Here is a 27,408-nt window from a genome sequence, read left to right as displayed (position 1 = left end):
ATCTGATGAGTTTGGTGTGTTGCATTTCCATTTTCATTTGCTTCAAAAACATTTTCAACTTATTGCTTAATTTCTTCCTTGACCCATTGTTTGTTCAGGAGCATGTTGTGTAATTTCCATGAGTTTGTTCATTTTCCAGGGTTCCTCTTGGTATGGATTTTTAGTTTTATTTCATAGTGGTTGGAGAAGACATCTAATATAATTTCTATTTTTTTAATTTGTGCAGACTTTTTATGGCCTAAGATATAGTCTATTCTGGAAACTATTCTATGTGCTGATGAAAAAGGTTTTTCTTCTGCAGTAGTTGAGTGAAACATTCTGTTTCAGTGTTTGGGTATTAGATTGAGTGTGTAGTTTAACTCCAGTGCTTCCTAGTTGATTTTCTGTTAATGGTTGCTTTTACATTTGAAATAACTGGTGTCAGGTGCCTAGGTATTCATAATTGTTGTATCCTCTTGCTGAATTGACCTGTTTATCATTAGCTTGAGAAACCCTCCTTGTCTTTTGTTTTTACAGTCTGTGGTTATAGTCTATTTATCTAATATGACTACAGCTACTCCTGCCCTTTTTTGGCTTCCATCTTCATGAAATATCCTTTTCCATTTCCTTGTTTCCATTTCCCTTTCAGTGTCTTTATAGGTGAAGTAGATTTCTTTAAGTCAGCATATAGTTGAGTCTTAATTCCTTATCCATTTGACCACACAGTGGCTATTAATTGGAGAATTTAGAACACTGGCAGTGTTAGTATTGATAAGTAAAAACTTAAGACCAGATGAGGTGGCTCACACCTGTATTCCCAGCACTTTGGGAGGCTGAGGAGGGCTGATCACCTGAGGTCAGGAGTTCAAGACCAGCCTGGTGAACATGATGAAACCCTGTCTCTACTAAAAATACAAAAATTAGCTGAGCATGGTGGCATGGACTTGTAATCCCATCTACTTGGGAGGCTGAGGCAAGAGAAGCTTCAATCTAAGAGGCAAAATTTGCAGTGAGCTGAGATCGCACCACTGCACTATAGCATGGGTGACAGAACGAGACTCCATCTCAAAATTTAAAAAAAATAAACAAAACAAAACAAAACTTAACAGTGCTCTTATGTTCTCTGTTTTCTGGTTGTTTTTGCCTCCATTCCAGGGCCAACTCCAGTCTTTCGAGGCCCCAGACATGGTGGAGCACAGACAAGTGTTCTCCACTGTCCTCATCAGAACCTCTGTTTCACAGCATCTGTGAGCACAAATCCATGATGGTTATTTTTTTCTACTAATTAGGGATATTTTATTACACAGCAATAGACTCCAGCAAAAGGACCTATTGTACACAATTCATACAAGTTGACAGGGCTGGAATTTTCACAAGAAAACTAAGGTGGCTATACTTGATTCCCAATGTCCAATTTTTCATGAATAGAGAAATTCACCTTTTTCTCCCCCTCGAGGCGAAGCTTCCCTCTTACGCCCAGGCTGGAGTCAAGTGGCATGATCTCGACTCACAGCAACCTTTGTTCTCTGGTTAAAGAAATTCATCTTTTGAACAAGGAAATATTAAGGATACACTATGTGCGTGCTAACAGTGGTTACAGGAGATTCAGAGAAGAGAGAAACAATCACTGGCCTCATGCAACTGATATTCTAGGGAGGAGAGAAAGGCAATCAGGAAAGAAACATGGGGTATTTCAGAGAGCTGTAAGTCCTCCACAAGAAAAGAAAGCAGGTGAGGGACATAGGGAGTGTGTCAACCATAAGATTCCCACTAATTCTATAAATTGGTAAGGCATATCCTCCAGGAATAAGTGGCATCTGAGTAATCACCTGAAGGGAGGAATGAATGAAGGCTGTGCATAGTGGCTCATGCCTATAGTTCCAGCACTTTGGGAGGCCAAGGCGGGTGGATTGCCTGAGCTCAGAAGTCAAGGCCAGCCAGGGCAAACTGGTGATACCCAATCTCTCCTAAAAATACAAAAAAAATTACCCGGGTGTGGTTGCATGCACCCGTACTCACAGCCAGTTGGGCAGATGAGGCAGGAGAATCGCTTGAGCCCCAGAGGCAAAGGTTGCAGTGAGCCAAGATTGCAACACTAAATTCCAGCTTGGGCTACCCAATGAGACTCCATCTCAAAAAACAAACAAACAAAAAAAGGAAGATGAAGAAGAAGAAAGACAGAAGGGAAGGAGGGAGGGAAGGAAAAAAGGAAGGAAGGAAACAGGGAGGGATGGAGGAAGGAAGGAAGGGAAGGAAGGAAGAAAGAAAGAAAGAGGAAAGAAAGAAAAAAGAAAGAAAGACCGACCATGTAGGTCTCTGGAAAAAAGATTGTTCCAGAGACAGGGAACAGCCAGTGCAAAGGCCCTGGGGCAGAAGCTTAGTTTGTTTGTTGGAGGAATGGATCAGAAGCCACGGTGGGCAGAGCAAATGGGATGAGTAGAATGAGGTGAGAGGCAAACAGGGAGCAGACTGTGTAGGACAGTGTCACTCAAAATGGGATCTGCACAGAGCTAAGGAACTTGGACAAAAATGAAAATCAACCATGTGAATAAGTGCCCTGACTTTTTCAGTTTCTATTTTGTTTTCATGGCAAGATTTTCTTCATGAAAGCAGTGAGTAGACTGATTTTTGGGAAGGAGCTTTTTATCTCCTTGCAGACCAGCACTTTGAGGAGCACTAATGCAGGGCCTCTAGGCTGTGGTCAGGACTTTGCAACCTAGTGGAGAGAGGTGGAAACTGCAAGAAGATTGTGAGCAGTGAAAGCATGATGTGAGGTAGATTTGAAAATAATTCCACTGTGAAAAGTCCAAGATCCTTCTGTAGGAAGAACACATCATAAAGAACAGAATAGGGGCAGGGGAGGCACCAGGAAGAACAGCCAGGAGACCCTGAGAGTGACCCCATGTGGGAGGCTGGTGGCAGTTGGTGCTGGGTGACCAGGGTTTTGGGTTCTGTTGTCATGTTGCACATAGGTTGTAGGGTCTGCCCATTGATTGGAGGTGCAGTACCAGGTCAACAGAGGTCAAGAAGAAATCAGGATTTCTGTCCTGAGCATCTGTAAAAATGGAGTTGATCTTGGCTGAGAAAAGCAAGAGTTAAGGAGAATCACGTGGGAGAAGCATTCCGGTGTTGGTTGTGCACATGCTATTTGGATTTCTAGGATGCATTCCCCAGAATGACTCTCCTTATCTCCTCTGACTGCCTTGGAAATAATAAAACAATCTAGGCAGCTCAAAACAGCAACGCCCTGATGGACGGTCAACAGACCTACACATAAAAGATGTGGAAGGGGGAGGTGGTTCTTCTGAGGATTCGGTGTCACAGCAGGCTTGGTTTTGTGATGTGGTCACCTGAAATCCCAAAGAGATGTTAGCTTGGTGTCCTACAGCCCCGCTGAAGCTGGAACATAAGATTCTTATTCTATCCCTGACAGCAACACTGTGAACACAACCATATTTATCCCCTCTCCAGGCAGATGGTGTCACCTCTTGTATAGTGAAACAGCACTGCACTTAGCCATGATTATGCCTGGGTTTCTGTGTGTTCTGTGTCCAAGTGAAAACTGGAAAGTTCCTCAGTTCTCCTTTATGGGGCATCACTCATAAGATCCACACCAAGCAACCTTCTCTGGGTTAAACTAAACCCATCTTAAATGACATTTTCTACAGCTGCTTACTGATTTTTTCTTTATGAGCATTATGTAAGGTCTTCTCTCTTGGAAAACAAAGATTCAGCCTCCATCATGCCTGCCAGTAGAATAAAAATATATCCTTCCATCTCTGTCTTTCCAAAATTTTCCTATGACCAATATTTATTTACTTATGGATGGCTATGTAATGTTATTCATATTCCAGACAATGAGCTGTGATTTCTTCTGCCCATCCCCTACTTGTATTGTGGGTTGAAAAATGTATATCCCTGAAGCATATCAAGGCTCCAGAAGAGTCCTGCTCTGAACTCCCAGGGAGCAGTTTAGAGACTCATAATGACACAATGCTGTAGAAGCAGCCAGTCATCCAGGAAAAGTCACCGCCCCTCCAGCTTGCCCTGAGGTGCTGCCTCCCTCTGGTGGCCAAAGACCAGATTGTAGCCTTGCAAAGCCTCCGACTTTTCTGTATTCACATGAAGCCCATCCATCCAGTGACATTCTTACAACTTGAATTAGCTACTTACTGTAAAGAAAGTAAAGGCCAAAGTTCACAGGGCAAAGTGAATATATACGACTCCTCATCAAAACTCATTAATAATCTTAAGATAGTGAAACCCAGTTGTAAACTAAGCACACACCTTTCAAAGTGACTTTGTGACTGCACATTTTGCCAGCTCATGATTCTGCCACCTCTGCCTAACTGGACAAATGATGGCTTGATTTTCCATGTAAATAGCAAGTCAAACTCAAGCCATGGGACACCTGTGGAAACGGTGAGCTCCAGCTGTTTGAAACTATAAAAAAGGGCTTTCTTCCCTTTGAAAATTTTACATTTTGGCCTCTGAAAATTATGAATTTTAATCTCTCCCCTAACTCTCCATTCCTCCTCTCATACCCACTGCACCTGGAAGAATGGCCGCTCAACTTCACTCTGACAGCTGGAGTTACTCTCCGAGGAATAGGTAGGTCATCCCCCACTCAGAGTCCTCAGCCCATCCTAGGATTCCTCCCAAGCCCACTTTCTTGCCTATCTAGATTCTCCTAATGCCCAGTCTTGCCAAACACCAAAAACCTTCACTCCATCTTTATGATTCAGTTTGCATCCTCTACCTAGGAGCACAGATCTCCAAGACATCCCACATTCGTTTCCTGCCTCCAGTTTCCACACCTCACCTCATGGGCACGTCTTTCAAGGATTCATTAAAGTACCCTGAGCTCAACAGAAGAAGGCACAATGGCCAGTGAACTCAGATGCTGGATCTATTTCCCACGTCCTCTGTCCTGTTCACAGACTTCGTTTCACAAAGTCACACCGAGTTTGGGAAAGCAAAAAAGAAAGCAAAGAAGTGAGGATGTAAAGTCAGTCTTGAATGAATGACCCTGGCAAATACAAGAACACACTGGGCAGTGTGAGTGTGGCTCTCTATCCACTCTCCATGGGTGAGAGCAAGTGTGCACCTCCCATGTCCCTGAAAATTCTGCTTTTTCTTTTTTCCTTTCCTTTTCTTTTCTTTCCTTTTTTCTTTTCTTTTTCCTTCCTTCCTTCCTTCCTTCTTTCTCTGTCTTTCTTTCTTTCTTCCTTTCTCTTTCTTTCTTTCTTCTTTCTTTCTGTCCATCTGTCTTTTTTTTGAAACAGGATTTCTTCTTGTCATCCAGGCTGGAGTGCAGAGGTGTGATTATCACTCACAGTAGCCACAAACCTCTGGGCACAAATGATCCTCCTGCCACAGCCTCCTGATTAGCCTGGACTACAGGCAAATGCTTCCATGACCAGCTGATTTCTCTCTTTTTTTTTCTTTTCTTTGCTTTTTAGAGGTGGGGACTCACTGTGTCACCCAGGCATCAAGCGATCCTGTCATACTGTTTTCTTAAAGCATGAGAATTACAGGTGTGAACCACCCTGCCTGTCCTGAAAAATGTGATATTTGGCTTTCTATATCTGGCTTGTTTTACCCAAAATAATGACCTCCAGTTCCTCCTATGTTGCTGCAAAAGACATGATTTTCTACTGTTTTATAACTGAATAGTATTCCAGTGTAGATACATATGGCATTTTCTTTATTCATTCATCTGTTGATTGACATGTAGGGTGATTCCGTATCTTTGCTACTGTAAGTAATGCTGTAGCAAATATATGTGTGCAGCGGTTGTTCTGATTTATTCCTTTGAGTAGGTACCCAGTAGTGAAACTGCAGGACTGAATGGTAGTTTTATTTTTTGTTATTTCAGAAATCTCTATAATGTTTGCCATAAAAGCTGTGCTAATTTACATTCCCAACAATAATGTATAAGATTTCCCCTTTTCTCCACATTCTCATCAACATTTGTTATGTTTTTGTCATTTTAATAATACCCATTCTGACTGGAGTAAGATGTCTTCTTGTGGTTTGTTGTCGTTGTTGTTGTTGTGGTGGTTGTTGTTGAGATGGAGTCTCACTCTGTTGCCAGACTGGGGTGCAGTGGTGTGATCTCGGCTTGCTGCAACCTCTGCCTCCCAGGTTCAAGCAATTCTCCTGTCTTAGCCTCCCGAGTTTCTGATACTACAGGTGTGTGCCTCCACGCCAGGCTAACTTTTGTATTTTTAGTAGAGACAGGGTTTCACCATGTTGGCCAGGATGGTCTCAATCTATTGAGCTCATGATCCACCTGCCTCAGCCTCCCAAAGTGCTGGAATTATAGGTGTGAGTCACCATGCCCGGCCTCAGTGTGGTTTTAATGAGCATTTCTCTGATGATTCATGCTGTGCAGAATTTTTTCATATAGCTTTTGGCCATTGGTATGTGCTCTTTTAAAAACTGTCTCCTGTCCAGGTGTGGTTGCTCACACCTGTAATCCCAGAACTTTGGGAGGCTGAGGTCAATGGATCACTTGAGGCAAGAAGGTAGAGATCAGCCTGGCCAAGGCAAAACCTCATTTTTACTAAAAATACAATAAATTAGCCAAGTGCGGTGGCACGTTCCTGTGGTGCAAGTTACTCAGGAGGCTGAGGCACAGGAATTGCTTGAACCCGGCAGGCAGAGGTCACAGTGAGCCAAGATCATGGCACTGCACTGCAGCATGGGTGATAGAGCAAGACATGTCTCAAAAGAATAAATAAACAAAGAAATAAATAAATAAAATAAAAAATTTAAAATTTATCTTTATGTCCTTTGCCCACTTTTTAATGGGATCCTTTGGAATCTTCTGTTGTAGTTGAGTTATTCGTTTACTCTGAATATTAGTCCTTTGTCAAAGGAAGAGTTTCCAAATAATTTCTCTAATTGTGCAGGTGGTCTGCTCACTCTGTTGAGAGGATTATCTTTTTGGCTGTGCAGCACCTTTTCATTTCACTACAGCTTTTGAATTTATATAATTAAAATTTTGAGTTTGGTTTAAATGTGCATTGGTCTATTTTTTGGTTTTGTTGCCTGTACTTTTGAAGTCTTACTCATGAGCTCCTTACTAGACATGACGAGAAGAGTTTTCTTTAGGTTTCTTCTCATATTGTTACGATTTCAGTACATATATTTTATTGTTACGATTTCAGTACATATATTTAAGTCTATAATTTACCTTAATTTTATTTTTGTAAATACGGTTAGAAATCGGAGTCCAGATTTATTCTTCTGCATATGAAAATTCAATTGTCCCACCATTAATTATTGAAAAGGGTGTGCTTTCCCGAATGTATATTCTTATCAGCTTTGTCAAAGATCCGTTGGCTACAAATGTGTGGCTTTCGTTCCGGGTTCTCTAGTCTGTTACGTTGATCTCTGTGTCCATTTGTATACTACTACCATGCTGTACTGGTGAATTTGGCTTTGTAATATAATTTGAAGTCAGGAAATGTGATGCTCCCAGCTGTGTTCATTTGCTTCAGCTGGAAAGGCTGAGCTGACAACTGCCGAGATGGTGACTGCCCCTCCCTGCAGGGGCTTCATCCCATAAAAGATCATGGTTCCCACCGACCATATAACCTCGGCTGGAGTTCCTGAAATTCCAGAAGGGAGGCCCCACCCAGTGAGGAGGGATGAATCAGGGTCCCACTTAAGGAAACAGTCTGGTCACAATCAGGCACAGCAGCTGTGCTGCCTTATGGTGGACCAGACAACCTGGACTCCCCAGAGCCTGCAGGCTAGAGTGTCTGAGTCCATGGAAACACATAGATCGAGGCCACCCTCACCACCCCAGACAACTGTAGTCTCAGGCAATCTCCAGCCTATTGCCACTGGTTGGCTGGTATTCCATGCCAGTGGGTCTTAACTTGAGAGGTGCCGTGGAAGTGCGGCCAACAGAATGAGGCTGCTTGGCTCCCTGGATTCAGCCCCCTTCCTAAGGGAATGTACAGATGGAACTATTGCCTTGCCCAGCTTTCCAAGGCCTGAGTATATAAAACTCCTGGGTCTCTGTTTCTGTCTGAGAGGCTGCTCCTCCAACACTGGACACAGCTCTGTGTATCTGACCCAAGGCCCTCATGGCATGAGATAATGGCAGGATCTCCTGATCCGTGGATTGCAAAGATCCATGGGAGAAGCATGGTTTTCAGGGAGGGGTCGTGCCCTCACTCACTGCTTCCCTTGGATGCAGGTGAATGTTTCTTTGGCTGTGTGCCAATATCGGGTGGATCATCACCTGCCCCCATTTCTTTGTTTTCCTGGGTCAAGTTGGTTGCCTAGTCAATCCCAATGTGGGAACCTGGATATTTCAGTTGAAGGTGCTGAACTCACTGCACTTTTCATTCAGGAGAAGGCAGCTGCTTCAGATTGGCCATCTTGGTCCGCCCCCCTTCACGTCACTTTCTATAAAATGCCCGCCTCTCCAGGAATAACACCATTACATAACTTCGCCTGAGACAAACAGAAGGCTCATTACACTTATCATGGGCTCACTTACTTCACCTGTAATGAACGTGCCATGGAAATGTTAGTGGATGAAGTGGTCCATTTTCTTAGGGATGAGATAGGAAAATGGTGTACAGCTTCTGAATTTAATTAATTAAAATTTTTACTTTGATTTAAACTTGCATTGGCCTATTTTTTGTTTTGTTGCCTATATTTTTGAGGTCTTACTCATTAACTCTTTACTACACAGTGACCTGAAGAGTTTTCTGTAGGTTTGTTCTCGTATTTTTACCATTTCAGTACATACTTTGAAGTCTATAATTCACCTTAAATTGATTTTTATAAATAAGGTAAGAAATAGGAGTCCAGATTTATTCTTTTACATATGACAATTCAATTGTCCCACCACCAATTATTGAAAAGGGTGTGCTTTCCCCAATGTATATTCTTGTCAGCTTTGTCAAAGATCAGTTGGCTATAAATGTGTGGCTTTTGTTCTGGGTTCTCTCCTCTGTTACATTGATCTGTGTGTCTATTTTCATACCAGCACCGTGCTGTATTGTTGACTATGGCTTTGTAATATAATTTGAAGTCAGCAAATGTGATGCTCCCAGCTTTGTTCATTTGCTTCGGCTGGAAAGGCTGAGTTGACAATTACAGAGATGACAGCTGCCCATCCCCAGAAGGCCTCCATCCCAGAAAGAGATCAGGCTTTCCACCAACCATATAACCCTGGCTTCAGTTCCTGAAATTTTGGCAGGGAGAACCTACCCAGTGAGGAGGTACAAATCAGGGTCAAATTTAAAGAAACAGTGTGGCCACTGTCAGGCACAGCAACAGTGCTGCCTTGTCAGGGACCCTTCCTGCTCCAGACCAACTGTACTCCCTGGAGCTGGAAGGCTAGAGTGTCTGAGTCCACAGAAACACAGAGATGGTAGCCACCCCAACCTTCCAGAGCTCAGTAGTCTCAGGCAGTCTCCAGCCTATTGCCACTGCTTCGCTGGTATGCCAAGCCAGTGGGACTTAACTTGAGAGGTGCTGTGAAAGTGGGGCCAACAGAATGAGGCTGTCTGACTCCCTGTGATATGACTCCAATGAGTGGAGGAACACAGGGCTCATGTCTCACACTGAATTGGAGAAAATGTCACAAAAACACATACTGTGGTTTTAAGGAGGTCAGAGTTTAATAGGCAAGAAAGAAGGAAGACACTCCCCATACTCAGACAGTGGGAGGGGAAGCTCCAAAGCCAAAAGAGGAAACCCAGAGTGCTATGGATACCAGGCAGTTACTTGAGGAGGCTGGAGGAGGCGGTGTCTTAATTGCATAGGGCTCAGGGGATTGATTTGACCAGGCATGTCTTTTACATAGCCCGCAAAAAAACTGGCCCTCCCACTCTAGCCTTTGAATATGCACACGCTGGGGGCCATGATGTCCTACACACTAGGGGATATGTGGGGCTGGCCAGGTTGCCAGGCACAGATAGGGGCAAGGGCCAGAGGTAGGTGGGAATTGCTATGTTTGGGTGGACCCAGTTTCTAATGTCCAGCATTTGCTGATCAAAGGTTACCAGAGAACTCTAAAACCCAGGGCCTTCCTGCTAGACAAGACTCAATTCTGGAGCTGCTTTAAAAAGAAACAAAACTTCCCAAGGACCCCTTTTCCTCTCTATCTTCCTGAAATAATTTCTTAAATACTCCTATAACACCTGAATTCAGCCCCCTTCCTGGAGGAATGTACAGATGGAACTCCCGCCTTCCTCGGCTTCCCAAGGCCAGAGTATGTAAAACTCCTGGGTCTCTGTGTGTGTGTCTGAGTGGCTGCTCTGCCAACACTCCACACAGCCCTGTGTCCTGGACCCAAGGCCCTTATGACCTGAGCTCATGAGGGGATCTCCTGATCCATGGGTTGCAAAGATCCACGGCAGAAGCATGTTTTCAGGGGCGGGGTCCCACACTCACTCACTGCTTCACTCAGATGCGAGAGATGGTTCCTTTGGCTCTGTGCCCATACAGAGTGAGTCATCACCCATACAGGGTGAGTCATCACCTGCCCATTTTTTGTTTTGTGTCAAGTTGTTTGCTAGTCAGTCCCAGAATCAGAATCTGGACATTTCAGCTCATGAACTAGTTTTAGAATTTTAGCATTCACACGGCTCACATTTGGTGAACTGCTTCTAATTCGGCGAACTGCTATCTTGGCCCGCCCCCTCCACCTGACCTTCTATAAAATGCCCCCTGATCTCCAGGAACATAATGTGATTGTATAACTTTGCCAGAAACCAACAGCACGCTCATTTCACATACCATGGGCTCATTTACTTCACTTATAATGAACAGAGCCAAGGAAGTGATAGTGGAGGAAGTGGCCAGTTTTCTGACGGATGTGATAGAAACATGGTGTGCCGACCAATTAATGACATATGTCCCAAAACTAGCAACGGAAACCATAATTGCCGGGTTGAGGTTTCTAATCGAGAAGATGCTCATCTATGTACTCAACAAGGCAGCTTCCCTTCCTTATGAGCTGCTGAAACGCTTCAAAAACATCTCATATTTCCTGAAGAAGATGATGCCTGGACAAGCAGCACAGGTCATTCAGATTTAACTTTCTGTTCATACATCCAGCAGGATATTCGCGCAATTGTCAGGAAACCTTATCAGTTGAAGAGCCGTGCATGTTTCCTTTAATTTCAGGAGGAAGTGGGTAATCCAGTTGCATTTCCTGACATACTCTGCTGCTGCGATTAAACAACCACCAGGAAATTTTGATGACATCGTTCTCCTGAGCTCCTCCTTTTCCTTGGGGAGCAAAAGCATTGAAACTACAAAAATAAAGTGTTATTTGGCTGGAATGAGGTCTCATGACTGTTTATGCGGTGGCTCACTGCTCAGGATGGGGTGAGTTTCTGGGTTGTGTGCTGAGGAGGGGATGCTCTCAATCTGGAGGAAACCCATTTCAGGGGACAACTCCATGGGGTCTGTGGGACTGAGGATGAGGAGCTGGACTGGGTCTAAGGAAGGAGGAGGTTTCAGAGGGTGAAATTCTGGCAGTAAATCCTGGGGGTGTTTGGGAACTTCCTCCTTCTCAAGGAGAAGTTTCAGGGAGGGATAAAGACAAACCCTGGGCTCCTTGAGGGGCATTTACTAATTTGAGATGACTCTAATGGGTAGGAGAGTGACAATGGCCTCCTTGAGGACTGAGGCCCCTGAATAAATGAGGCCCAGATCCAGTCCATGGGGGATGAGACCTTCAAGGGACATATTTTGGTTGGAACAGAGGAAAAGTGCAGCTCCGCAGCCACAGAGGAAACCGTGGCAGTGTGAAAGCGACCTTGGAGGGGCCCTGTGCGCTCTGAATGCTTCTGAGCCCCCATCCCCTGTCTCCGCCTCTTTTTCTGGATTCTTCTGGCTCGGCTGTCTCTGCCATCTTCTGAGCGCTCCACGCTGCCCTCTTCAAGTTTCCCTTCCGGACTCCAAGTACTCCAAAATCTTTCAGATCTGTGTCCCTACCCCTGTTTTTAGCATGTGTTGGGGCTCCAGATCCCTGAAGGTTTCTGACCTCCCTAGCTGCGTGGACTCCACCCTAGAGACTCCGCACTCCTCAAGGTTCCCAGGCCCTTGAGGGACAACAGAGTGGTCCGCGCACTTCAGGGCTCAACCTCGGTAAGGCCTTTCAAGCCGTTGGGGTCCCTTCCTCAGTTTTTTTGACCTTTCTAGGCTGCAGTCACTCCATAAATGCTGGGATCTGATCCACACCCCCACTCTCATTTTCTCAATTCTGCCGGCTACACACTCTGCAAGGTCCTCTGGGTCCTGGATCCCCTCCCTCTCCCTAGGCCCACGCTCCTAGTCAGCCCTGCTGGGGTCCACTATTTTTAGGACCTAACCATTCTCATGGAGCCTTGCTAACCGAAAAGCTGTGTGGAAGAACGGTTTAGAGGATAGAGGTGGAGATTTGGCACTTCCATGGTGCTACTCACCCACCCCGCCATGCTGCCACTGCCAGACCCAGACCCCTGTTTCAGAACAAGTGGCCAGATTCGCTCCTGGACAGCGCTGGACACTGGCCTTTTCTCTGCAAACTACTCACCCTTTCTCTAGTCCCCACTTCACGCTAGCCTCCTTCCCTCTTGCCTCCTTCCCTCTTCCTTCCCCCACGCTGGCTTCCGGGATCCTCCTCTGCTCAGACAACCTCTTCTGTGTCCCACCCCCATTTTTAGAATGCTTGGGGGCTCCAGGTTGGGGATGGTTTCTGGCCTGACATCCACCTCTTTCCAAACTCCCTTCTTCTCTTGAAAGGCTTCCTGCCTTCAGCCCCACTTCTGCCTCCAAGCTATCAGGACACCCTCCTCTTCATCGTCATTCTTTTGACCACCAGCTTTTTAGGAATTCGAACGTCCCTCTCATCTTCGTGAATCCTGTCCAGGCATTTGTTGACCCCTTCATCTGATACCCCTGACCTCACATGGCCAAAAGGCTACCCCTTCCCCAGTCACACTGGAATTAGACAAAAATCCCAGGAGTTTGACCTCAACTCTGAGTGTGCCCACAGGAGCTCTCCCTGAAGCCACTTCCTTTTAAGCAGGGTCTAGGGTTCCTCCATTGTCTTAATGAACTCTGTCACACGTAGGACGTTTTGGAGCCCTTATGATCTTTCATTGCCTTTCTGCCCAGCATTTTGTCTTTCCATAGACATTTATATTTTTTTCTGGATGCATATTTTGTTCTTTCAATGTCTACCCCTAATTTCCAACATCCCAAAGATTCTCATGTGTTTCTTGAAAGCCATTTACAGGAATGACTGTGTGTGCACTGCACAGACCCCCTTCCCCAGGATGCTCCTTCACACCTGGTAGGTGCCTCTCCTAGAGAGATTTGCACTCAGTTGACGAGCAGTCACATGGCCCAGATGGTTGTTAATCACCCCCTTCCTGGCAACAGCTAGCAGCCAGGGAATCACTGGCACAGACACCTCAGGGTGACCAAGATGAGGCCACCTCCGTGCTGAAGGCTGTGCTCCAGAGCCTGCCTGGGATCAGGCTTAAGCAGGTCTTCCACCAGACCTGATGTTACCTTGTTTCCTTGAGCTGCCCTGCCTGAGCTATCGGGAGCACTCCCTCAATGCAAATCTTGATTCCCTATCTCATGCTCTGCTTCTAGAAACCATGACCTGGCAATTGCTACCGGCAATGGTCCTGGGAAGTCAACCCTAAGTATGGATTCTGGGTTTGGATGACTCCACACAGGACTGCAGTGAGCAACCATCACTGCTGGCAGTTGGAAGACAGAGAGTCGCTAGGGCATGTGACCACTGTGAAACCACCGATGTTTCACCTGGGGTAATTTTAGATGAACTACGGTAGAAGCACTGAAGGTACATTGCTTTTGGTTTGGAAGATTGTAGGTAAATGATAGCAATAGGAATGTGGAATTGGATGGCTGTGAACCAGTGCCATTGATGCATTGAAAGAGGAAAAGACAGGCTCTCACCTGTCACTCAGCAATTTAAAGTGTGAGAGTTGGGACTAGGTGTGGTGGCTCACATCTGTAATCCAGTGATTCGGGGGAAGCTTGAGGAGGTAGGATCTTTTGAGTCAAGGAGTTCCAGACCAGCCTGGACACCAGAGCAAGACCTCATCTCTACAACAAAATTTTCTTAAACATTAGATGGGCTTGGTGGCACACACCTGTACTTGTAGATCTAGCTAATGGGGAGCATGGGATAAAAAAATCACCTGAGCCAGGGACTTAGGGGTTACAATGAGGTATGATTGTGCCACTGCACACACTCCAACCTGGCCAACAGAGTGAGATTCTGCTTCCAAAAAAATAAGAAATAAATGAGGTTTGAGAGTTGGAAAACATCATCTTCTCCTAGAGCCAAAGGACATGTACAACTGAGGCTCAGGAAAAGGGCTTCATCACAAAGAGACCATTATCGGTGGAGCCGGGAGATGCATTCCCCCTCACCCCACCTTGAGGAGGCAGTGGAGTCATCTGTCCGGGATCTTCTATGACCCAGCCCTATTTGTCTGTCTCTTTGGCTTCTTTGGATTTGTATATTTTAGCTGTTATAACACTGAAATAACAAATAGAGTGATTTTTTTTGAGTTGTGTGAGTGATGCTAGCTCCATAGTCATCCTGAGAGTGATGGGAACTTTTGAATTTGTGGCAAGTTGGAGGGTACTATGAGCGACCTGAGATTGCCAAATTGGGGCTAGCATTGGATGTGAGGTTAGGCTAGTGGAAAAATATGCCCAGAACCAGAAGAGTGTGGGCTCACTATGGGTGGTTAGGATCAGACCAGAATTATACGGATGGATAGCTTTGGGGTAAAGAATAACATAGTTGAGAAGTGCACGTATTAGTCTGTTCATGCACTGCTATAAAGAATTACCCGAGACTGGGTAATTATTTATAAAAACTCAGGTTTAATTGGCTCATGGTTCCACAGGCTGTACAAAAAGTATGATGCTGGCCATCAGCTCAACTTCTGGGGAGGCCTCAGAATAGTTAGAGTCATGGCAAAAAGTACAAGGGAAGCAGCGTCATCTTCGGTGGCCAGAGCTGGTGCAAGTGGTAGGAAAAGTGATACACACTTTCAAACAAGCAGATCTTTTGAGAATGCCATCACCAGACAGCACCTACAGGATGGTGCTAAATTATTCATGAAATATCCACCCCCATAATCCACTCTACTGTCACCAGTGCAATAAGCCCCACCAGCAACAGTGGGGATTACAATTCCATATGAGGTGTGGGTGGGGACACAGATCCAAACTCGATCAGTGCGCATCCTGGATTGGGTCTGCTATAGAAGAAGAACCAGGAGTTGACTATGATCTTTAACACTACCCATGACGGCCGGGCGGGGTGATTCATGCCTGTAATCCCAGCACTTTGGGAGGCTGAGGTGGGTGGATCACCTGAAGTCAGGAGTTCGAGACCAGCCTGGCCAACATGGCGAAAACCTGTCTCTACTAAAAATACAAAAAATTAGACCAGCATTGTGCTGGATGCCTGTAATCACACCACTACACTCCAGCATGGGCAACAATACCAAAACTTCATCTCAAAAAAAAAAAAAAAAAAGACTCCCCATGACCACTGCACCAGTGAGAGGGACACCAGCATCACTGAGATGCAAGTGCTGGACATTCTTCACAGGTCAGAGCTCAAAGCAGGGGACACTGTTACAGAGACGGGCTCCATCCATAGCACCAAAGTGGTGAGAGGATGTGGGAATGGCAGAGGCCAGCACTTTGCCATCAATGCAAGGTGTGCATAAGGAGCTGACACCAGTGCCAGACTACAGCATGGGGGGACTGCCCTGCAATATCTAGGACTTACCTCTTAGAGCATGTTTCATTAGCGACAACAAGTATAAATGGCAGACAGGTGTGTCCCTTCATTAACAGGAAATAGAAACCATCAAGAGGAACAGAAGGCAGATGTCAGAAGCCCCTTAGAAAGTCATCATCCTTCATCCAGTTAAAATCTGAGACAGTTCTCACATGAGAAGGCCTAACTCAAAAAGAGGCTGGGTTCTCATGAGGCAGGTTCATGCAAAACCAAGGAAGGTGTACAAGTTTGGGATTCTCCAGGTTCTCTTGGAAAAGACCTACAGTCATTTGCTTAGGTAACTGAGCACTGAACGAAGGTGAGTATTGTTGTCTTTTAGAAGCTCTTAGCCATGAAGGCCTCGTGGGCATAAAACTCATGGTTTGGAAACATCACCATGACCCCTGTTAGAGTAATGGCTTAAGGGTGGGGGTCAGGAAATTGATGTATTCCTTGCCAACTTCTGCCTCTAAGTGAGTGAACTCTGTTCATGAACCTCTCTCCTCTATGGTTATGTTCCCAGGATCTCATGTATAATCAGGAGTCATAGACTTAGAAACAGGAAAAATACTTATGGTGTTTTTGTGGCCTGTGAGCTATGACTTATAATTCTAGGAAAAAAACAATTGCAAATGGAAAGCCTAAGTCTATCAATGCTCATCCAAGACAATATAATCAATAAAAACCAATATCAAATCTCAAGGCAAATTATTTCTTGTATATAGATGGCAGAGATGAGTACCACCATCAAAAACTCAAGGACCAGTGCTGTTGGTCCGGTCATCTGTTTCATGGAATTCACCAGTCTGGTATCTTCAGAATCCAGAAGGATGATGGCAGATGGCAGGAAACTAATGCAAACACCATCAGGTGTGGCCCCACTGTAGCAGCTGTGATGGATGTTTTCTCCTTACTATAGCAATAAATAACACAACCTCGGTCACACTGTATGCACTGTTGGTCTGCAAAATCCATGTTTTGCAAAACTCTTCAGGAAGGTGGAGCTGTAATATTGGCATTGACATGAGAACAACAGCAGTATTTATTCAGTCTCAAGCTCTCTGTCTTCCTGTCTCTCTCATCAGCCATCCAAGTAGTCCTGAGGAACCAAGCCCATCAGAACATTCTGCAACATAATACACAGCTCCCTTCTCCATTCAAATTTTGTTGTTGTTGTTGTTGATGAGACAACATCTTACTCCATCACCCAGGCTGATGTACAGTGGGGCTATCTGGGCTCACTGTAGCCTCGAGCTTCCAGGCTCAAGGCATCCTCTCACCTCAGCCTCCTAAGTGGCTTGAACTATAGACACACAGCGACATGCTGGGCTATTTTTTGTATATTTTGTAGAGACGTGCTCTCACTATGTTATTCAGGCTGGACTCAAACTCCTGAGCTCAAGTGATCCAAGCACCTTGGCCTCAAAGTGCTGGGATTACAGGCCTGAGCCACTGCACCCAGCCCAATCTCCATTCTACTGATAACAATGTCATTGCCAGGTCTGATGGACAGGAAATGGTAAGGTTTCTGAAAACCTAAGGATCACACAGTGAGTTCCAAAGGCTGAAAGTGCATGTCTGTCGACACTGATACCAATGACATCCAATGGTGAGAATGACATTCCTTGTAGTCCTAGCTCTACTCATAACAAATCTATACTGAAGTATAAGAGTTTGATGGTCATGGGGACTTTCCATATCTCTGCCTTTCAGCGATGTGCCATATCTATGAAGTGTTTAGAAATGCAACAGCCTGAGGCACGCTGGGCATATCCTCCAATAAAAAGGAAAATGCCATTTTATGGTCCTGTATTTCTACAAGTTGGAACACATGGGCCTGTGATCCAGATGAGGGAAATGGGAATCTCCCCACCTTCATCCATGAAGCCCACTTGAAAATTTTGGGCTTCCCATCCTCGTAGATTTTAGAGTTGTGGGCTGGGTGCGGTGGCTCTCACCTGTACTGCCAACACTTTGGGAGGCCGAGACAGGCAAATCCACTGAGGCCAAAAGTTCGAGACCAGCCTGGCCAAGATGGTGAAACCCCGTCTCTATTAAAAAGACAAAAATAAGCGAGGCGTGGTGCCTGGCGCCTGTAATCCCAGCTGCTCAGGAGGCTGAGGCTGGACAATCACCTGAATCCAAAGGGCAGGGATTGCAGTGATGCGATCGTGCCATTGCACTCCAGCTGGGCAACAAGAGCAAAAACTCTGTCTTGAAAAAAAAGAAAGAAAGAAAGAAAAGATGTTAGATGTGTGGGCCTAGAGGACTGTACCCCGGAAAGAAAATGGTTTCCCGAAGGAACACAGAAGGAGTTGCTTTAAACTTTGACTTGTTGTTTCCTTTCAGCGTGTTTGTTCTCTTGCCTCAAGGTTCCACCAGAGAAGTGGTGCAATTACCTTCCTGTCAAGAATCATTGACTATCATCTGCAAGAGGGTCAGATCCTGGTACATAATTAGGGCAGAAATACTTAGTCTGAGAAGGGTATGACATCCAGAGGCCCTATTAATGATGTCCTTTCCTCCATGCCTGACTGACTCCATGTCCTGGACTGCCTCTGTGTGGATGGCCTCATGGCTTGCTCTGACTCTGAGGTCCCACCCCATGTGGCACCTCCATGGAGGGCTCTACTCTTGTGTGGGCTCTGACACCATACTGGGACTCTCCCCCATGGACACCTCTTCACCCACTCGGGGTCTGAAACTGGGCTACTGCATCCCTCCCTACCCAGGAACAGAGAGCTTTCACTGCTATTACACAAGTCATGGAGCCTAACTCTTTATTTTTCTAAGCCAATTATAGAAACACTAGTCCTAAGCGGATAAGACAAGATAAATTAACTTTTCATAAATTGCTTATCAAGTTTTGAATAAATTCAGATAAACTCACCTTCCCCACACATCTTAGTTTTCAACATCACACCCCACCCCATACAGGGTGAACGCAAAGGCTTCACTGTCAGTGGAGAAAGTGGCAAAACCTTTCTGTGCCTCACACTGGTCTAGACATTGCCCTCATCTTTTCCCACTCTCCCCCTCACTCTCTTGGACTCATGCATGCTGGCCTCCTCCTGCCTGCTGCTCCTCCTGCCTGCTGCTCCTCCTCCCTGCTGCTCCTCCTCCCTGGTAAGCTCACCCCTGCCTCGGGGCCTTTGCACCTGCAGTAGATTCAGGCGATGACCTCTTCACCCAGATCCACAGCACCCTTTCTTTATTCATTCAGGTCTCAGCTCACACGTAATCTCCTCAGTGAGGTTTATTCAAACCACATAGTTCATTCATTCTTTCATGCATTCATTCACTGAAATATTGATGAAGCACCTACTGAATGCCAGGCCTTGGACTAGTTGTTATGGATATGGCAACAAACAAAACCAGAGTTTTTGACTGGGTGTGGTGGCTCATGCCTATCATCCCAACACTTTGGGAGGCTGAGCCAGGTGCATCACCTGAGGTCAGGAGTTTGAGATTAGCCTGGCCAACATGGTGAAACCCCATCTCTACTAAAAATACAAAAATTAGCCAGGCATGATGGCACACATCTGTAATGCCACATACTCAGTAGGCTGAGGCAGGAGAATTGCTTGAACCCAGGAGTCAGAGGTTGCAGTGAGCCAAGATCGCCCCACTGCACTCCAGCCTGGGTGACAGAGTGAGACTCGGTCTCAAAAAAAAAAAAAAAAACACTTAAGCATCCCCTTATATTCTCTGTTTTCTGGTTGTTTTTGCCTCCACTACAGAATCAACTCCAGTCCTTTGAGGACCCAGACATAGTAGAGCACAGACATGCCATTTCCATTCTCCTCTCTGAACCTCTGGTTCACAGCATCTGTGAACCAATCAGCCACTCTTCAGGTCCACTTCCTGCTGTTGGGTCCGTAGTGGTGACACTAAAACACTATAGCAGGTCAATCTAGCTAAATTGCTGACTAGTCTCTAGGAAGCCATGGGGTGCTGCAGGCCTCATCTGACTCTCTCTGCAGCCTTCTCTGACACTGCTAACAATACCCAAGCCAGAACCACATCGACAGCAAGCTGCTCTCATCTTACCTTTGCCAGAGCTGGCCACTGGGAAAACCTGGCCCTCACTCTGCAATGCCTGTACCTCAAACCTGATCTCCATTTTCATGCTAACCCTACATTTCCAACCCTTGTCTAAAGCTATGTCATGGAGGCACTTCTGGGCAGAAAACACAGGTCCAGACTCCCATCCTCTCTCGAATGGCCTCACGCTCACTTCTCAAACTCTCAGCCTTTATGGTAAGGACACTCCCTCCATGCCCTTGATTTTCCTGTCTGTACTCTGAATTCCACAATAGATTCTCCTCCCTCTGTGGCCCTCAGCTCCTTTCCCAGGCTTTCTGTGGGCTTGTTTATCTATCGTAGTCCTCCACCATGACACTGCTAAACCTGTCCTGGAGAGTAAGTTGTGCAGGTCCACCGCCCACCATCTACCTTTCAGGAGGCATATATACCATTCTTTCTCCCATTTGTGGAGGCTTTCTGTTTTCATCATGAGGCATCCCCACCTGGCCATGGATTCTTCAAATTGACAACCACCAAATAACAGGGAATATCAATCACCAAAAGCCAAACAAAGGCAATCAAAAAAGTAAAATTAATAGCTGTAACCTGTATTAGAAGGGATACACAAATCAGTCAAAGCGGGTGATGAAGTCCACCTAAAAGTCAGGGAAGGATTCTGAGGAGATATAAAATGATTACTTTTGGTGTCTTTAGAAAGGACACTTTCAGCCTGGCACAGTTACTCAGCCTGTAATCCCAGCATTTTGAGGTGCCGAGGCGGGTGGATCACTTAAGACCAGCAGCTCAAGACCAGACTGGGGAATATACATAAACCCCAACTCTACTAAAAATGCAAAAAATAGCTGGGTATGGTGGCACATGCCTATAATGCCAGCTACTTGGGAGGCTGAGGCACAAGAATCACTTGAACCAGGGAGCCAGAGTTTGTAATGAGCCAAGATCATGCCACCACACTCCAGCCTAGGCAACACAGTGAGAATGTGTCTCAAAAAAAAAAGTGGAAGGACACTTTCTTATGCACCCAATCCCTTAGCCTGAAAGACAACAGAAGGCTCCTAGTGGCAAGTCCTAGGGGATTCATTTGTTTTGGAAACCCTCTTGGCTGGGATACCAGGACTCAGGTCAAAATCAACAGTGTGTGGGAAGTGTGTTTAGGTTTCACTGTTACTTTCAATAATGTGATTTGGTCCTTGGGGTCCACCATCTTTTGGTATAGAGTGGTGAAACCTATTAAGTGTCTGTAAAATTAACAAAGCAAAGGAATCATTCTGCCCCATGGTCCGGAGACCAAATACTGTGTAGCAATTGTTTTAGTGAGAAAAACTGAGAAGAATAAGAAATGTTCTCAACCATTGTATTATTTATTGTCGTCTTCCAGATCTTAGAGGAAAGGCTTTCCATTTTTCCTCATTCAGTATGATATTAGCTGTGCGTCTATCATGTATGGCTTTTATTATATTCGGGTATGTTCCCTCAATATGCAGTTTGTTCAGGTTTTTTATTATGAGGGGATGTTGAACTTTATCAAATGTTTTCCAGTTTCAGTTGAAATGATCATATGGTTTCTGTCCTTCATTCTCTTGATGTGATGTATCATGTTGATTGATTTCCATATGGTGCACTGTCCTTGCATCCTAGGCATAAATTCCATTTGATCATGACAAATGATTTTTAATGCATTCTTGAATATGGTTTACTGGTATTTTGTTGAGGATTTTTGCATCAGTATTCATCAGAGATATTGATATAGATTTTGGCCTACAGTTTCCTTCTTTCTTTTATTTTTTTTAATGTGTCTATGTCTGGTTTTCGTATGTGGGTAATAGCATTCCTTCCCCTTCTATTTTGTAGAATACTTTGAATAGTACTGGTGTTAGTTCTTTAAATATTTGGTAGAATTCATAAGTGAAGTCATTGGGTCGCAGGCTTTTCTTTAGTGGAAGGCTTTTTATTATGGCTTCAATCTTGTTACTTATTATTGATCTATTCAGGTTTTGAATTTGTTCCTGATTTAATCTTGTTAGGCTGTGTGTACCTAGGAATTTGTCCATTTCTTCTAGATTTTCAAATTTATTGGCACGTAGTTGCTCATTGTAGCCTCTGATCATCATTTCAGTTCTTGAAGTAGCAGTTGTTATGTCTCCTTTTTCACTTTTTATTTTATTTATTTGGATCCTGACCCCTTTTTTTCTTACTTAGGCTCCTCAATGATTTGTGAATTTTGTTGAACTTTTCAAGAAATCAACTTCTTTTTCATGGATTTTTGTATTTTTTTATTTCAATTTTATTTATTGACATTCTAATCTTTATTCTATCTTTTCTTCTACTCATTTTGGCTTTGGTATGCTATTGCTTCTCTAGTTCTTTAATGTGCATTGTTAAATAGTTTATTTGAAGTACTTCCTCTTTGTATCATAAAATGTAAAGATTTCCTCATTATGTCATAAGATGTAAACATTTATAGCTATAGACTTCCCTCTTAGTACTGCTTTTGCTGTATCCTATAAGTTTTGGTAGGTTGTGTTGCCATTATCAATTGTGTCAGAAATTTTTCAATATTTTTCTTAATTTCTTCATTGACCTACTGATCATTTGGGAGTATATTCTTTAATTTCCATGTGCTTATGTAGTTTCCAAAATTCCTCTTATGATTAATTTTTAGTTTTATTCCACTGTGGTTCAAGAAGATGCTTGATATTATTTCAAATTTTTTGGCAAGTTATAAGATGTGTTTTGTGACCTAACACATGATCTATTTTTGAGAATGAGCCATGTGCTGAGGAAAAGAATGTGGATTCTGCATCTCTCTTGGATGAATCGTCCTATAAATATCTGAATTCCTTATCTGTATTATCTTCAATTTCTCTGGGTTTCCTCAAAACAGCTGTTTTGAATTCTCTGTCTGAAAGGTCACATACATCTGTTTTTTCAGGATTGACCCCCAGTGCCTTATTTAGTTCATTTGGTGAGTTCCTGTTTTCTTGGATGGTGTTGATGCTAGCAGAAGTTCCCCGGTGTCTAGGCTTTGGAGGGCTACATATTATTGTAGTCTTCCCTGTCTAGGCTTATGTGCAGCCATCTTTCTTGGAACAGTCTTTCACATATTTGAAATGACTTGGGTGTTGCAATCCAGGCTGTATCTCCTTTAGGGAGCACCCCAATCCCAGTAATGCTGTGGTTCTTGCAGACTTACCATTTTGACCATCTTGGGGAAGATCCAGGACAATTCTCTGAATTACTAGGTGCACACTCTCATTCCCTTTTCTTACTTTCTCTTAAATGTAGAGAGTCTTTGTCTGTTTTCTGAGCCACATAATCCTGGGGGTGGAGTGATGTAAGCATCAATGTGGTAACCACCAGTATGAATGCACTGGCTCAGATTTGAAGCCACCGCACACAGCACTGAGTCTTGCCCAAGGCTTGCAGTAAGCTCTCTCTGACTACTGCCTATGTACCCTCAAGACCCTGGGGCTCTACAATCAGCAGATGGCAAACCCAGCCGAGCCTTTTTTTTTCCTTAAGAGATGTGAGGTTCCTTAAACTCTTAATGTGTGCAAACGTGCCATCTGGGAGTCAAGGACTAGAGTCAATAATCTTAGAAGTCTACCTACCGTTCTATTACACTGTGACTCAGCCAGCACTCAGATTACATCACACAGTCCTTCCAATTCTTCCTTCCACTTTCCAAAGAAAGAGGAGCCTCAGCCCATAGCCACCACCATCCCAGGCCACAAGGAGTACTGCCAGACAACCAGCCATGTTCCTTTAAGGCCCTGAGTCTCTTAGGTAAGCTTGTCCTGAATGCTGTCTGGCCTGGGACTCACCCTTCAGGGCTGTGGGCTCCTCTCTTGCACAGGGCAGGTCCAGAATTGTTGCTGAAGAGTCAAGTCTTAGAATCAGAGACCCCACAAGCCCTATTAGTGTTCCACATCACTGTGTCTGTGCTGGCACCTAAGATGCAAGACAAAGTCCCTTTACTTTTTCCTCTGCTTTTCCCAGGCAGCAGCATTTTTGCCCTTTAAAAACCACAGCTGGTAATGTGCTGAGTCTCACCTGAAGTTAGCAAGTTTCAGAGGTCCACACAAAAGCCCTCGATGTACTACAGGGGTATTGCAGCTGGTAATTCAGGGCCCAGGGACTCTTCAGTTATCAGGTGTCAAATTCTGGCTGTTCTGTGTCCTTTCTTTCAAGGCATCAGATTCTCTTCTGGCCCACTGTGTGTCTAGAAATGTCATCTGGGAGCTAGAGCCTGGTATCAGGGCAATAGTGGCCTCATAAAATAAGTTTGAAATTTTCCCATCTTTTTCCAATTGTTGAAGAGTTTGAGTAGAGTTGTTATTGGTTCTTTCATTGATTGGTAGAATTCAGCAGTGAATCCATCGGGTCCTGGGCTTTTCTTTGATGACAGCCTTCTTATGATGACTTTGATCTCATTACTCATTATTGGTTTATAAGATTTCCTATTTCTTCAAGATTCATATTTAGCAGGATATGTGTGTTCAGATATTTATTACTTTTCTAATTAATTTTTTTAATTTGTTGGCACATAGCTGTTTCTAATAGTTGCTAATGAGTCTTTGTATTTCTGAAGCCTCAGTTATTCTGTCTTCTTTTTCATTTCCAATTTTATTTGAGTCTTCTGACTTCACTTCTTAATTAGTCTGTCCAAGGATTTGTCAATTTTTTCTTTTCAGAAAAACAACTCTTTTTGTTGATCTTCTTTATTACATTAGAATTTCAATTTCATTTATTCCTGCTCTGATCTTTAATATCTATTTCCTTCTACTAATTTGAGGATTGGTCGGTTCTTGCTTTCCTACTTCTTCGGGGTGTGTCATTAGGTTATTATTTTGAAGTCTTTCTACTCTGGGATATGAGGAGGTTTCTCTTCAAATAGCCTGACCAATCCTTTACTCTTTAATTCATAGTACCCCCAACCACCCCTTTTTCCTTTTCTTTCTTTCTGCCTTTGTTGCATGCTTGGTCACGCCACAGTGCCAGGCTTATAAGTACCAGCTCACATTCCTCTCCTTATTTGGAAAGAAGACTAGCTCTCTAGCTCATTGTAGACACCCCTTCCCCTTTTCCCCTCTCTCCCTTATGTGCCCACTTCATGTAAAGAAAGTTCAACTATTGAGCCAACCGGGATTAGTTCAGGTTGTGCAACCTGACCCTGGCCAATGGGGAAAGGGTACAGGGGCAGGACTTGCACCAGGAATAAATGCTCTCATACCCTTTTGTTCAGGGGTGATCTCATGGCCACTGGCCAAGGAGAAGCACCCCTCTGCACAGAAGTAAAATTACTTTGCTAAGAATTCTTTGTTTGAGCGTTCAATTTCCTTAGGAATTTGAGCGTTATTCCCAACACTACTTTGTTGATATGGGCATTATTTTTATAAAATTCCTTCCTAATGCTGCTTTTGCTGTATCTGATGAGTTTGGTGTGTTGCATTTCCATTTTCATTTGCTTCAAAAACATTTTCAACTTATTGCTTAATTTCTTCCTTGACCCATTGTTTGTTCAGGAGCATGTTGTGTAATTTCCATGAGTTTGTTCATTTTCCAGGGTTCCTCTTGGTATGGATTTTTAGTTTTATTTCATAGTGGTTGGAGAAGACATCTAATATAATTTCTATTTTTTTAATTTGTGCAGACTTTTTATGGCCTAAGATATAGTCTATTCTGGAAACTATTCTATGTGCTGATGAAAAAGGTTTTTCTTCTGCAGTAGTTGAGTGAAACATTCTGTTTAAGTGTTTGGATATTAGATTGAGTGTGTAGTTTAACTCCAGTGCTTCCTAGTTGATTTTCTGTTAATGGTTGCTTTTACATTTGAAATAACTGGTGTCAGGTGCCTAGGTATTCATAATTGTTGTATCCTCTTGCTGAATTGACCTGTTTATCATTAGCTTGAGAAACCCTCCTTGTCTTTTGTTTTTACAGTCTGTGGTTATAGTCTATTTATCTAATATGACTACAGCTACTCCTGCCCTTTTTTGGCTTCCATCTTCATGAAATATCCTTTTCCATTTCCTTGTTTCCATTTCCCTTTCAGTGTCTTTATAGGTGAAGTAGATTTCTTTAAGTCAGCATATAGTTGAGTCTTAATTCCTTATCCATTTGACCACACAGTGGCTATTAATTGGAGAATTTAGAACACTGGCAGTGTTAGTATTGATAAGTAAAAACTTAAGACCAGATGAGGTGGCTCACACCTGTATTCCCAGCACTTTGGGAGGCTGAGGAGGGCTGATCACCTGAGGTCAGGAGTTCAAGACCAGCCTGGTGAACATGATGAAACCCTGTCTCTACTAAAAATACAAAAATTAGCTGAGCATGGTGGCATGGACCTGTAATCCCATCTACTTGGGAGGCTGGGGCAAGAGAAGCTTCAATCTAAGAGGCAAAATTTGCAGTGAGCTGAGATCGCACCACTGCACTATAGCATGGGTGACAGAACGAGACTCCATCTCAAAATTTAAAAAAAATAAACAAAACAAAACAAAACTTAACAGTGCTCTTATGTTCTCTGTTTTCTGGTTGTTTTTGCCTCCATTCCAGGGCCAACTCCAGTCTTTCGAGGCCCCAGACATGGTGGAGCACAGACAAGTGTTCTCCACTGTCCTCATTAGAACCTCTGTTTCACAGCATCTGTGAGCACAAATCCATGATAGTTTTTTTTTTCTACTAATTAGGGATATTTTATTACACAGCAATAGACTCCAGCAAAAGGACCTATTGTACACAATTCATACAAGTTGACAGGGCTGGAATTTTCACAAGAAAACTAAGGTGGCTATACTTGATTCCCAATGTCCAATTTTTCATGAATAGAGAAATTCACCTTTTTCTCCCCCTCGAGGCGAAGCTTCCCTCTTACGCCCAGGCTGGAGTCAAGTGGCATGATCTCGACTCACAGCAACCTTTGTTCTCTGGTTAAAGAAATTCATCTTTTGAACAAGGAAATATTAAGGATACACTATGTGCGTGCTAACAGTGGTTACAGGAGATTCAGAGAAGAGAGAAACAATCACTGGCCTCATGCAACTGATATTCTAGGGAGGAGAGAAAGGCAATCAGGAAAGAAACATGGGGTATTTCAGAGAGCTGTAAGTCCTCCACAAGAAAAGAAAGCAGGTGAGGGACATAGGGAGTGTGTCAACCATAAGGTTCCCACTAATTCTATAAATTGGTAAGGCATATCCTCCAGGAATAAGTGGCATCTGAGTAATCACCTGAAGGGAGGAATGAATGAAGGCTGTGCATAGTGGTTCATGCCTATAGTTCCAGCACTTTGGGAGGCCAAGGCGGGTGGATTGCCTGAGCTCAGAAGTCAAGGCCAGCCAGGGCAAACTGGTGATACCCAATCTCTCCTAAAAATACAAAAAAAATTACCCGGGTGTGGTTGCATGCACCCGTACTCACAGCCAGTTGGGCAGATGAGGCAGGAGAATCGCTTGAGCCCCAGAGGCAAAGGTTGCAGTGAGCCAAGATTGCAACACTAAATTCCAGCTTGGGCTACCCAATGAGACTCCATCTCAAAAAACAAACAAACAAAAAAAGGAAGATGA

General features: G+C 44.1%; 1 long non-coding RNA gene across 1 annotated transcript in view; it reads left to right on the top strand.

Annotated features, from left to right (window-relative positions):
- The first annotated feature begins 11,280 nt into the window (after nucleotides 1-11,280).
- LOC134760748 (uncharacterized) overlaps nucleotides 11,281-27,408 on the top strand; it is a 151,602-nt gene continuing 135,474 nt past the window's right edge. Inside the window, exons 1-2 of the long non-coding RNA XR_010138689.1 lie at nucleotides 11,281-11,346; nucleotides 16,516-17,399. This is a non-coding gene — a long non-coding RNA (uncharacterized LOC134760748). The remainder of the gene's footprint in view (nucleotides 11,347-16,515; nucleotides 17,400-27,408) is intronic.

The sequence above is a fragment of the Pongo abelii genome, chromosome 20, assembly GCF_028885655.2.
Source record: "Pongo abelii isolate AG06213 chromosome 20, NHGRI_mPonAbe1-v2.0_pri, whole genome shotgun sequence".
Taxonomy (NCBI): domain Eukaryota; kingdom Metazoa; phylum Chordata; class Mammalia; order Primates; family Hominidae; genus Pongo; species Pongo abelii.
The sequence above is the reverse complement of the archived record's forward strand: the minus strand, read 5'-3'. Positions and strand labels throughout refer to the sequence as shown.